Here is a 10,971-nt window from a genome sequence, read left to right on the forward strand (position 1 = left end):
TAAGGTTTATGATTGAAGTTATAGATTTCTGTGGTGTGGATGTGCACTGCATCATCCCGAGAGTTTCATATTTTGGCTACCTTATAATAATAATAATAATAATAATAATAGATTTTATTTATAAGCGCCTTTCAAGACACCCAAGGACACTTTACAATAACAAAAAACAAAAACAATACGGGTTGAGCAGCGGCAGCCAAAACGTGCCAGCGTTCACTCAACCCGAAAGTAGTTGCATGAAAGAGTCAACGACAACACGATTGGAGAATTTTCTCTTGGGAAGGCAGCACATCATAAACAACCGCGTGTGTATTCGGCACATGCGCACCTCCCCGACCACAAATGCCACAGTTGGAGCGCGATTTGCAAGCGACCCATCTGCCTCTGCTTTTCTTGACGAGCAATGGTATGAGACACAAGCACTAGATGGCGCCAGCGAGCTTGACAACAAGCAGCGGTTTGGCAGCTAGAGAGCAAATCTTTAAAAAAAGAGGCCAGGTAAGCACTTCATTTGTAGTTGTGGTTGGTGGTTTGCCACTTTAAAAGTAAACATCAAAATAAAGTACAGATGGTGTGTTTAACCTAACTTTGCTTCATGAAAGTTTACTCGCCTAATGCTAACAAAATGTGAAATGCCATAGACAGGCTAATAGAAACAGTCGCTTATCGTGAAGACAGCCAATATAATAATACTCCCAGGAATATATATATTTTTTATCCTATATTTTTTTATTTTAACAACTTATACTGCACTTTGTGACAGTGTTCTGTTTCGTCAAATCAACATGTAGTATTTCTGTATGTGTTATATTGCCCCCTGTTGACGAAGGCACGCACACCAGACAAAAAATTCCCATTGAATTATTGCATGCAATTTGCTTCCAGACACATTGTGAAACTCACAATTTAACAAAAGTTGTTTAAGATCACTCTTGATTTGCGGGTAGGCACTCCAAAAAAGCCAACTGTTCATTTACAAAAAATAAAAAATAAAAAGTTTCCATAATATGTTCTCTAACTGACTGATTACACCCATTCCAACACTAGACACAAATGGTGCATCATCAGGAGTGAAAGTATTGCATTATGGAGCAAGTATTTACTTTTGTTAAGGTTGGGAAGCAATGAGTTTGTAAAGAAGCAACATTTTTCATGTCACCTAATAGCGTTTGTTCAGCCTCTAACCGACATGAGGAAAATATACTGAACTTGCTGGAGGATTGAAATGCACCAAAAGTATTTGTACAAACCACAATAGCCAGTAGCTGATAAAGGGAAAGTGGAAAAGGGGAGTCCTCCAGTACCTGACCTATAACTACACATGTTAAGTTTGAGCTTGAAGGAGGATGTCCCATTAAAAGCTCTGAAAGAACACTTTTCTTCTTCACATTCCGCTCAGCTCGCGCATGAGAGGAGAGCTTTTTTTTCACCACCTTCCAGCTTGAGTTCCCATGATGTTGAATAATAGAGTGTGCCGCCTGCTTTCTTAAACGGAGAGGTCACACCCAAAATGGGTCACAGTTCAGCCGGTGTGATGACGGGCACGCTAGTGTGTTTTAATGAGTGAGGCTCCCACACTGAGAGGATTAACGTCTTGTCCTTAAAGGCTGCAAAGACAACACACTAAAAACAATGGCTTTTCATTTCCATTTTCCCCTTTTCTGAATAAGCCTTTTCTCAGCATTGGAAACCCATTTGGAAGGGGAATTCTGAAGCGGCATGGCAATCATTTTGCTTTTTTAGCAATAAAAATAAATGAACAATCTTTTAAGAGGTGTTTAAAGGAGCAACCGCCTCATGTTGTCGGGTTTTTATTAAGTGCTATGAGATTAAACAGACGTGTCCTAATATTTGGCTTTTTGAAGGTTTGTTACTTTGTCTGACTGACAATTACTTCCTGAATGGCGAACATAACTTTGCGTTTTCCAATTTGAGGAAAGTCACTGTCGGTCTTTTCTCGATAGAAAGAGATGGATACTTGCACTTATTTCTGCTTATCATGAATTCTGATTGATTGTTTGCTCTTAAACGTCAAGCAGCATGTTGAAATGTTTTGGTGCATTGGCGCCAGCTGCGTCTAAAAACACAATCATAGCTTGTAGCGAATACAGGAAGCACCAGGCTGAGGATGAGACCAAGCGGATGACGCACCAAGGCCTATTTTAATGCAGCAGCTAAACCAACAAAAAAACAATGCACAGCTGGAAGGACAAAGCTGCTTGTTAAAGTGCTCGAAATACAAAGTGGACCTGGCTGCGAGGAACGGGGCAGTCGTCTGCCGCCCTCTTGGAGAAATAATGTGCCGCTTCCTTTCCTCTTTACATTGGCCATCCTTCCTTCCTCATCTTTGAAGATGGGGTCATTCAAGGACCCCCGTTTCGAGTAGCTGCGCTACTGAATGCAGAGTCAAGCATGTAACCCGTAACCTTGCCTGCAAGCTGAATTCTCACGGTATTTGTGAGTTCACAAAAACCCAGAGAATCCATCTTGTCCCGAACCTGCTGATTTTTCTCCCAGCAGCACCACTGGTGGGGTTGGGCCAGTCACAAAGTAACAGTGTGTTTGGGGGCGGGACATGCAGCTGTGATGAAAACAAGGAAGCGCCAAAGCCGGGACAAACAAACACACCAAACATGGTGAAACCGGCGGGTGAATGCACGGACCCTGCGTACGTGCATAAAAGGGAATGTGAAATACAGTGGCTCATTGAGATACGATTTTCGTGCATTGTAACTCAAAATAGTTGTGTTTCAAAAAATATTTTCCTGTTGAAATGACCATAGATGCTATTAATCTGTTCCAGCATCACCTTAAAAAAAACAATTATTTTAATCAAGGAAAAAAGCAATCCTCAATAGTGTATTTAAAAACAAAAATGCATGTTTTAGCAACGGGGCAACATAGCTACTGAGCTACATGATATTGTTTTTTTCTCAAAGAGGATAAAGAAGATATGCCTATGACTATTGTGATATTGTCTGTCTACATGTGTTAATGCCCTTTTTTTGTTTAAATGTCCATTGCATCATGCACTGAAATGCTGCCACATACATGCTAACTGTTAGCCTGTCGATGGTGTTTGGCATTGTTTTGGGTTTTTATTTTTTTAATTTAATTTTATTTTTTAGCATTCAGCTTGAGGGACTTAAGACAAACATATGTAGTTCTTTTAATGCTTGGTGGACGTACAGCAAATTGGGTGGTTGTTTCAAATACACAAAGTCTAATTCTTTGTTTTACGTTTAGTGTGAGTGGGAGTACTGGGAGTGGCATTAAAGAGCGTGAAGCCTTTTTTTTTTTTTGAAGACGAAGAAGAATTGTATGTGCCAAAACCTCTGTTTATTCTGAAGTGAGCTGAGTCCGCCGGCCCCTTCTAGCACTCTAGTATCGGAAACGTCTTGGCAAAAATCACATGGGATGGACACCAGACCCTAATAAGGTAAAAGACTATAGAAAATGGATGACTGACGAAACCTTTAAAAGCCCACGCATTGACCCCTCTGACAAAACCTCCATACATTTTTTGCTGAGCTGCTAAAGAAAAAATAAACAACAACAAGAAAAAGCCCACCTGTGCAGAAGAAATGAATGAATCACTCTGCAAAGAGAGAAAAAAAAACTAAAAACGTCATGGAATATGGATGAAATCATGCGTGGGCTCTTGTGTAAACCTTGGCCAGAGCATTTCCAGCATAAATACTGTAATTGAGTGACACAACGATTTTCTATTTATGAAATGGTTGCATAAGAGCGGAAAGAAAGAAAAGGCCTATATTTCAGACGGGGGAAAAAAGAGCAGAAGGAGGTCAGAAAGAGGTAGGAGAGTGAGCAGATAGATTCCTACACTGTGCGCTTTGTTCAGCGTTTTTTTTTTTTTTTTGCCTGCGTGAGGCGTCATGTTTGGGGGAACTTCTCAGATACTTGATATATTTCCCTCCTGCAACATAAAGCTTGAAGCATCTTGGAATTTTTTACCTGAAGGAAAACTTTCAGCTTTGGTTACTGAATGTGTACAGAATTTATCTTTTTTTTTTTTTTTTTGCAGTTGCGCACTAAGAATATACAAGGAATGTGCTTTGTCCTGTATATACGTCATTATCCCTATTGTGCCCGTCCACTCATAAAGTGTGAAAATAAATCAAGTAAATCTTGTTTTTGAGCTGACCTTTCTGAATTTTGCCAAATTGTGACAACACAACTCAGCTCATTTACTTAAAAACCACACATTCACCCGTTTTTCTCTTTTTTTTGTCTGCCCATGACTTGGGTGAGATGGTGGATATTCAGAGCCACTTTCAAGCGATTAACTGTCTGAAATGCTACAGGCAAAAGCTTCACTGAGTTTTGTTGGATGCACACATTGGCATTGGCTTCTCATCATCAGCACATACATTATTCCTCAGTGAAACTGTCTTAGCAAAATTAAAATCTTGAGGGTGGACGTGATGTGTCAACTACACCACTTACACACATATGAAATGCTGCTTCCATGAGTGAAAATGCATTCATTTTCTTTAAAATAATTGCTCCCCCCACACCCCTGACTCTGTTTGTGACACCAAGGTGCATCACGGTACGAAATCCCGATCCACCATCTTATATGTATCATATATAAATCAATCTGAAGACTCTGAAATGGAAGCGGGTATAGACACAAGCCAGGGGGTCCTCCATATTTTGAATCCAAAATGGTGGTGGTTTTTGATTGCATTGTGCTCAGAATATGCATTCACATGCAACCAATGGCTGCTTGTGATCCTCTACAGGGAATAAAGATCAACACCTGTTTCCAAGTTCAGTGTTATAAGCACAAAGTCAATGCGTAATCGTTTCTGTCTGCATCCATTTGGGGTTTTTGACTTTGGGCTAGAGGCGGAGTACGCCTTGGACTGGGTACCTGTCACTCACGGTGCGTGTATAAACAAACAACAATTCACACTCACATTCACACCTACTGACAATTTAGCGTCTTCATTAAATCTAACATCTATGCTTTGGAATGTGGGAGTAAGCGGGAGTATGTAGAAAAAAAAATAACAATATAAAGCCCAAGCCCTGATTTGCAAATACTGTCATATTTCATATGAAATTCACAATACAAACCATGCGGACTCCTACTCGTAGTCCCGTCAAACGTTCAGGACTTTGAGGATTGTTATGCTCTGGTTTCTACGCCTCTCACCTCTCCGTCCCTGAGGTCAGTTCCTAAAAACATTTGGGACCAGCTGCTGGTTTGACTCACCCTCACACCATCTGACCCGCTGCTCGGTGCTTTAGTTAACATCTTTCAACTGAAACTTTGTCTGAATCATCGCTTCTGTCTGTAGTCACAACAAGAGCTCTGGCGAACAAAACAGAAAGGACATGCATGGGGCATCACATTGACTTTCACACTAGGCAAGTTTTTCCACTGGGCTGTTTCTTCCATCCAAAAAAGAGTGATGTTTGAGTAGGTTATTTGTTCTGTCCTGGCCCAAAAAGCCACTTGTTTGAGATTTAATGACCGGAAATGCGTTAAAAATTACGTCGTCTAACAGAAGCAAATGTCTAGGCTTCTGTTGCAAAAGCCCTCTTCTGATTTTTTTCCCATGCACCATCAAAGTGGATTATGAAGGGTGATACAATTTTCCCAGTGTACAATTCACTCACTAAAAGCTATTTTTATAGACTGGGTGGCTCTTTTGTATTCCTGGGACAAAACCGCTTCCAGCTAATTTGAGAGGACATGCGGGGGGGGGGGGGGGGTGGTCTGGAAAACACATTAAATGGAGACTCCCTGGAAAATGTCCCAAATAAGATATTTAGGATGTTTTATTGCTCAGAAACACTTTAGCATCATTTGAAATAACCTGAGATCAACTATCATTTCAAATGAACACACTTCGAGAAGGAATTATTTTGATGTGACTTTATGCAACATCATTAGATTACAATATGAATTCAATTCCATATAGTGCTAACGACCATCCCCTAGTTTTTTTCCTCTAAAACGCCGCCCCTTCAAATACACACGGGGCCAGGGGGGGATTTAAGAAAGAGCCACTGTTGAACTAATTAGGGGTCACAGGTTCAGGAAAGAAAACACACACATAAACAGGGTCAGGGGTTGAGATTTTATTTTAGTCATCAAGTAAATGGATATGAATCAGCCATTGTCGGTATCCAAACTGAGTCCTGTTGTTTTGTACGGCTCTCATTCACAGGAACTGTGTCAGCATCACATGTGCTAATTCTTCCTAAAACACGTCTTTCACAATTTGCCGACATACGGATTGCACAGCATACTGTGATTAGATTCTGTGGAGCCAGTGAAACATTTGGAATTACATCGAATGTGGTAAGGCAGTATTAAGACGTGGACGTTAGCGACTGCCTCACCTTCGACAGGTCAAAGTTTGAATCTCGGCTCAGGCTCATCCTGTGGCTTCCTCCCACACTATTTGAAGAGCTAGAATTGTCAAGGGTTGTGAATGTGAGTGAGTGTTGGCTGCCTTTCGATCAACGACAACTCCCAGCTCACCTTTTTCAAGAAACACAAGTAAAATAATGTATTTCCTGGTGAATCGAATAGGAGAGGGTGGGCAAGAAGCTTATTGCCCAACATAGTCTTACCACTGAGACAATTGATCTCCTCACGAAATAGAAATTAATATTTAAAGGAGTTATACATGACAAAAATACATCAATGTACTGTGCCTGAGGAACTTGTAGTTGATTCAAGTGAAAACGTCAGCTAAAAGTCGACATGCCAGGAAAGCCTCAGAAATGGGAGTATATAAACAAAAGCATTGAACTGCGGGGGCGTGCAAGACAAAGTGGTTTCCTGTATAACTTTGATGTTTGTCAAGGACCAGTTGATCCAGAAAGGTAGGTTCTGATCCTGTTTTTACTACACCTAATTACCACATTTGCAAAAGCAAAGTAAAAGATTTGGGAAAAAAAGGCTATAGAAACACCTGGGACCCTCATGACGATAAGCAGATTGCATAATGGATGGATGGATGCTAGGAGAGTGAACATTACTTTGTTTTTTAACCCTGTCCTTTGTTAAACTCTGGTACACATACCAAAAATCTGACCAATTTTAATTCCTATTCCCCGCTTTCCATCAAAATGGTCCCAATTGGCGGCTGTCCAGAGCAATTATCCAGTATGTGGAGTATCTTAAGAGTGCTTTTTTCCTCCCTGATCTACACTGAAAAAAATTCTAACATGACAGATTGCAAATCCTAAAGTGTGTGGTTAACATTGAGATGAGCTCACAATGGACACAAACTGAAGAATAAGTACTTGTGTTGAGTGTTTATATAATGATTCCCACGAGTCATTTACAGCAATAATTTTTTTTAAAAAGACAACAAGTTTGCCATGACGCCCTGCCAATGTAGCCACTGCATAAGCTAACAGATAGCCTAGCTTCATCGATTTCTTTTGTGACTTCTCTTCCTTCTTTGTATTTTCTGGATGACCTTTGGCACTGTGCTGCCTCTCACAGGTCAGTCGTGGTACTACAACATACATCAATAGAAATTTGTGTGCGCGGGAGGGTTAACGTGATTTGTTGTTGTATAAATGCTGACTCAATGTCAAGTTTCCCGAATGTTTCGGTTCTGTTTGTCCACCATTTCAGCTCGACGGCCTGCGGGTAATTTTGGTTCAAACCTATCGTTAGTACTTTGTACAGATGATAATTCCAGCAACAGAGGGCACTATTGTGGTTTGATTTGTCATTCCATTAATTACAAAGCATCGGGTGGTGGAACAGATGCAGTGGTTTCTTTTTATGTAATTACCATTGTGTAGTCATTGTAAGAAAGCAGATCGTACATAACATCAAATTAGCTGTGCCGACAAAATGTCTCACTTCTGTGTTACTCAGGAGACTGCCGGGGGTTGTTGCAGCCAGTAATAACACATTCGGGCTCTTGCATAATACAAAGTTGCTTCCGCTCAGGAATACCTGTTGAAAAGTGGCACTGCACATCAGCAAATACGTTGCTGTCTTTCTCCTCTCTTTGTGGTGATTCTCTCTTTTGCTTGAGGGATGAATCACCCCCTTGAGAGAATGGGAAGTGGCACTTGACTCTAAAAACAAGCAGAGTCTTCCCTCGCGCTCTGCAGCAGCGTTTCCGCAGTCGCAGCCAGCGCCACGGATTCACATCCCGGTCAGCCGGACTCAGGTCATCTTCCATACCATGAAACACTTTCAAAACAAGTTAGATACATGGATAATAAATTCCAGTCTGTGGTTAGAATCAACAAAACATTTCAGGATTGCAACATTTCATGAGACTCAACCATAATGAGGAAAAAAGAAGAAAAAAATCAAATATTTGTTACCCACTTGAGGCCCTTAACCACAAAATGTGTCTACTTTCTTTCTTTGAGATCAGTTACATGACATTCTGGAAAAGCATCTGCAAAGGCATTCAACAGGACCCCCCCCCCCCCCCCCCCCCGCCATAACAAACTGTCATCTGAAGAAGACAAAGTGGCGGGAATGAGCGGCTCACATGCAAACACAGACAGGCAGGAATGTTTGTCGTCACTCGTTAGTGACGCACTATTTGTTGGTGTGCTACGCTGCAGTGCACTTATTGTTGTGGAGGGACATTTTGCACTTGTTTGGCTGAGAGGAGGGGGAGGAGGGCGGCTAAGGGACAGAGGGAGGGGTTTTGTTTGGAGAATGAAAAAGTCGAGGGTGTTCTCCTTTGGTTTCCTCCTTTCCCTGAAAGACCCCCCCCCCCAACAACCCCACCCTACGCCCGATCTGTCTCCCTCTGTCACAACACTCCCGCTGCTCCCAATGTCTTTCCTGTACAGACCTCAGACATGTTCCCACACCGTGTGGGACATCCCCTGGAACATACTCAAAAGCATACAGTACATACACGTAAAACACAGCTCGCTACCTGTACGCATTGATCGACATCATACGAAGTAGTCGTCCGTGTACGGTCTCAGAGATGATTACATACGTAACTCAATATCAGTCAATTACTGTACATGCATGTTTTTGGGATGTGGCAGGAAGTACTTGCAGAAAAATGCACCGGAGGCCAGAACTGAGGTTTTGCTTTGAATCTCAGTTCTGGCCATGCAGGCCACTAGACCCAACTAGTAATATCAAATGCAAAACGCCCCCCCCCCCCCCCCGCCTATCGGCATTGCTTTTGATTTTCTGTAATGCGGCCATTTTAATTGCCTGGCAGCTTTCAGGGGGCCTTTATGCCTGTTTGAAATTATTTTTTTAAATGGCGCTGCAGTAAAAATGATTTGAGCCATAGAGGACAGATGTCCAATATTTGCTAAAAAAATGAAAAATTATAATAAAGCACTCATTATTTCTGTTTCATATGTAAGGCCATGAGAAATTCATTTAAAAACTAAAAAAATAAAAGAAGCAATAACTTTAGGAAATGAACATCCCGCGCTGGTGTACATTACGCAAGCGCTTGGCAAGAGGCACTGTGTTGAAAAAAAAAAAGCCTTGAAAAGTGCGGGCTAAGATCGGAATCGCCGCAGAGCAGCAGGGAACACAAAGCTCGTTTCCTGTTTGTGTCACATTCAAACCCCTCCCTCATTTCCATCGCTGGGGTTTGTTTGACTGTGCACCTGCAGCTAAACGGCCAGCATAAACAATTTTAAGGGGCTCGCCTCTCGACTGGCGATGAATACTTCAGTTGGGCAACAGCACATGTGCAGAAACAATACAAAGGGCTGAAAACAAGTTTGTTTTTCACACATTATGTGTTAGGATGAATAGAAAGTACCGGATGCAGATGGGGTCCTTTTGCATTCCTCTCTTTGAGTAAGGGATGTTTGTATGATGTCACCGCAAAGCATATAGAAATTGTATTCTTCTGGTTATGAACAGGAATGATAAGAATGTTGGTTTAGCCGCTGTTTGTTATGATACAATGAAGTTGGATGACAGTGATGAATGTGACTAAAAAACAAAAGAAAACAAAAAAAACCCCCTGCACTCATTATCTACTTGAGACACCCGATGATGTTATAATGCCCTTGAAAAAAAAATTGCAAATATAGGTGCATCTCGATAAATTAGAATTTGGTAGAAATATTGATTTATTTCCATAGTTCAATGAAAAATGTGAATTTAGATTTTACTTGCCGACGAACAAAATATTTTCAGGAAACCAAAAACTCTAAGTAAATTTGCAGCCAATAATTATAACTCACTTTTTCTTTTTTCTTTTTCTTTTTTTTTACAAATACTACCTCTTAGATTAATAAAATGCAAACATTTAAATAGAACAGTGGCTATAAAAAGTTTACACACCCCTGTTCAAATGCCAACTTGTTTTTCCTGATTAAAAGAAAGGAGACTAAAATAAATCACAGAAAGTGTCTTTTATTAAACAAGTACAAATAAATAAATAGACAAAAAAAAATAAACTAATAAATAAATAAATGAATGGACGGAAAAATAAAGAGTGTGCATCATCCTACAACCAGGGATACGGCTGTTGTCAGAATCAAGCATTCTCATTTAAACTCATTTAAATTAGAGTCAGCTCAGCACGCGTGCGCCACCTTTTGAAACAGCTCTGATAAAAATTTTAAAAGAATCGGCTCCCAATTTCAGGCTTTTGCTTTCTCGCAAAGACCTGAAGGCATTCCGCGAGCACCGATTGCTATTTTCAACTGCTCATATTTCCCTCCACAACTCAAGCTAAAGAAAAAGAGCCCCAAAGCGTGATTTTGCCACCACCATCATGCTAGACTGTAGGTGTGGTTTTCTTTTGATGTTTGCGCCAAAAATACCTTGAAGAATTATGGCCCAAAAAGTTCAGCCTTGGTTTCGGTGGACTGTAATAAAACCTTCCAAACACATGTGGGAAAATGTGTTATGTTCCGATGAAACCAAGGTTGAGCTCCCCGTGATTGACTAGCGTGCCCCGCCCTTCAAACAATGTCAGCTGGGACATGAGACTCCACCTCACCCGC

Source organism: Hippocampus guttulatus, chromosome 17, assembly GCF_054856545.1.
Source record: "Hippocampus guttulatus isolate MCC_2025c chromosome 17, RoL_Hgut_1.0, whole genome shotgun sequence".
Taxonomy (NCBI): Eukaryota; Metazoa; Chordata; class Actinopteri; order Syngnathiformes; family Syngnathidae; genus Hippocampus; species Hippocampus guttulatus.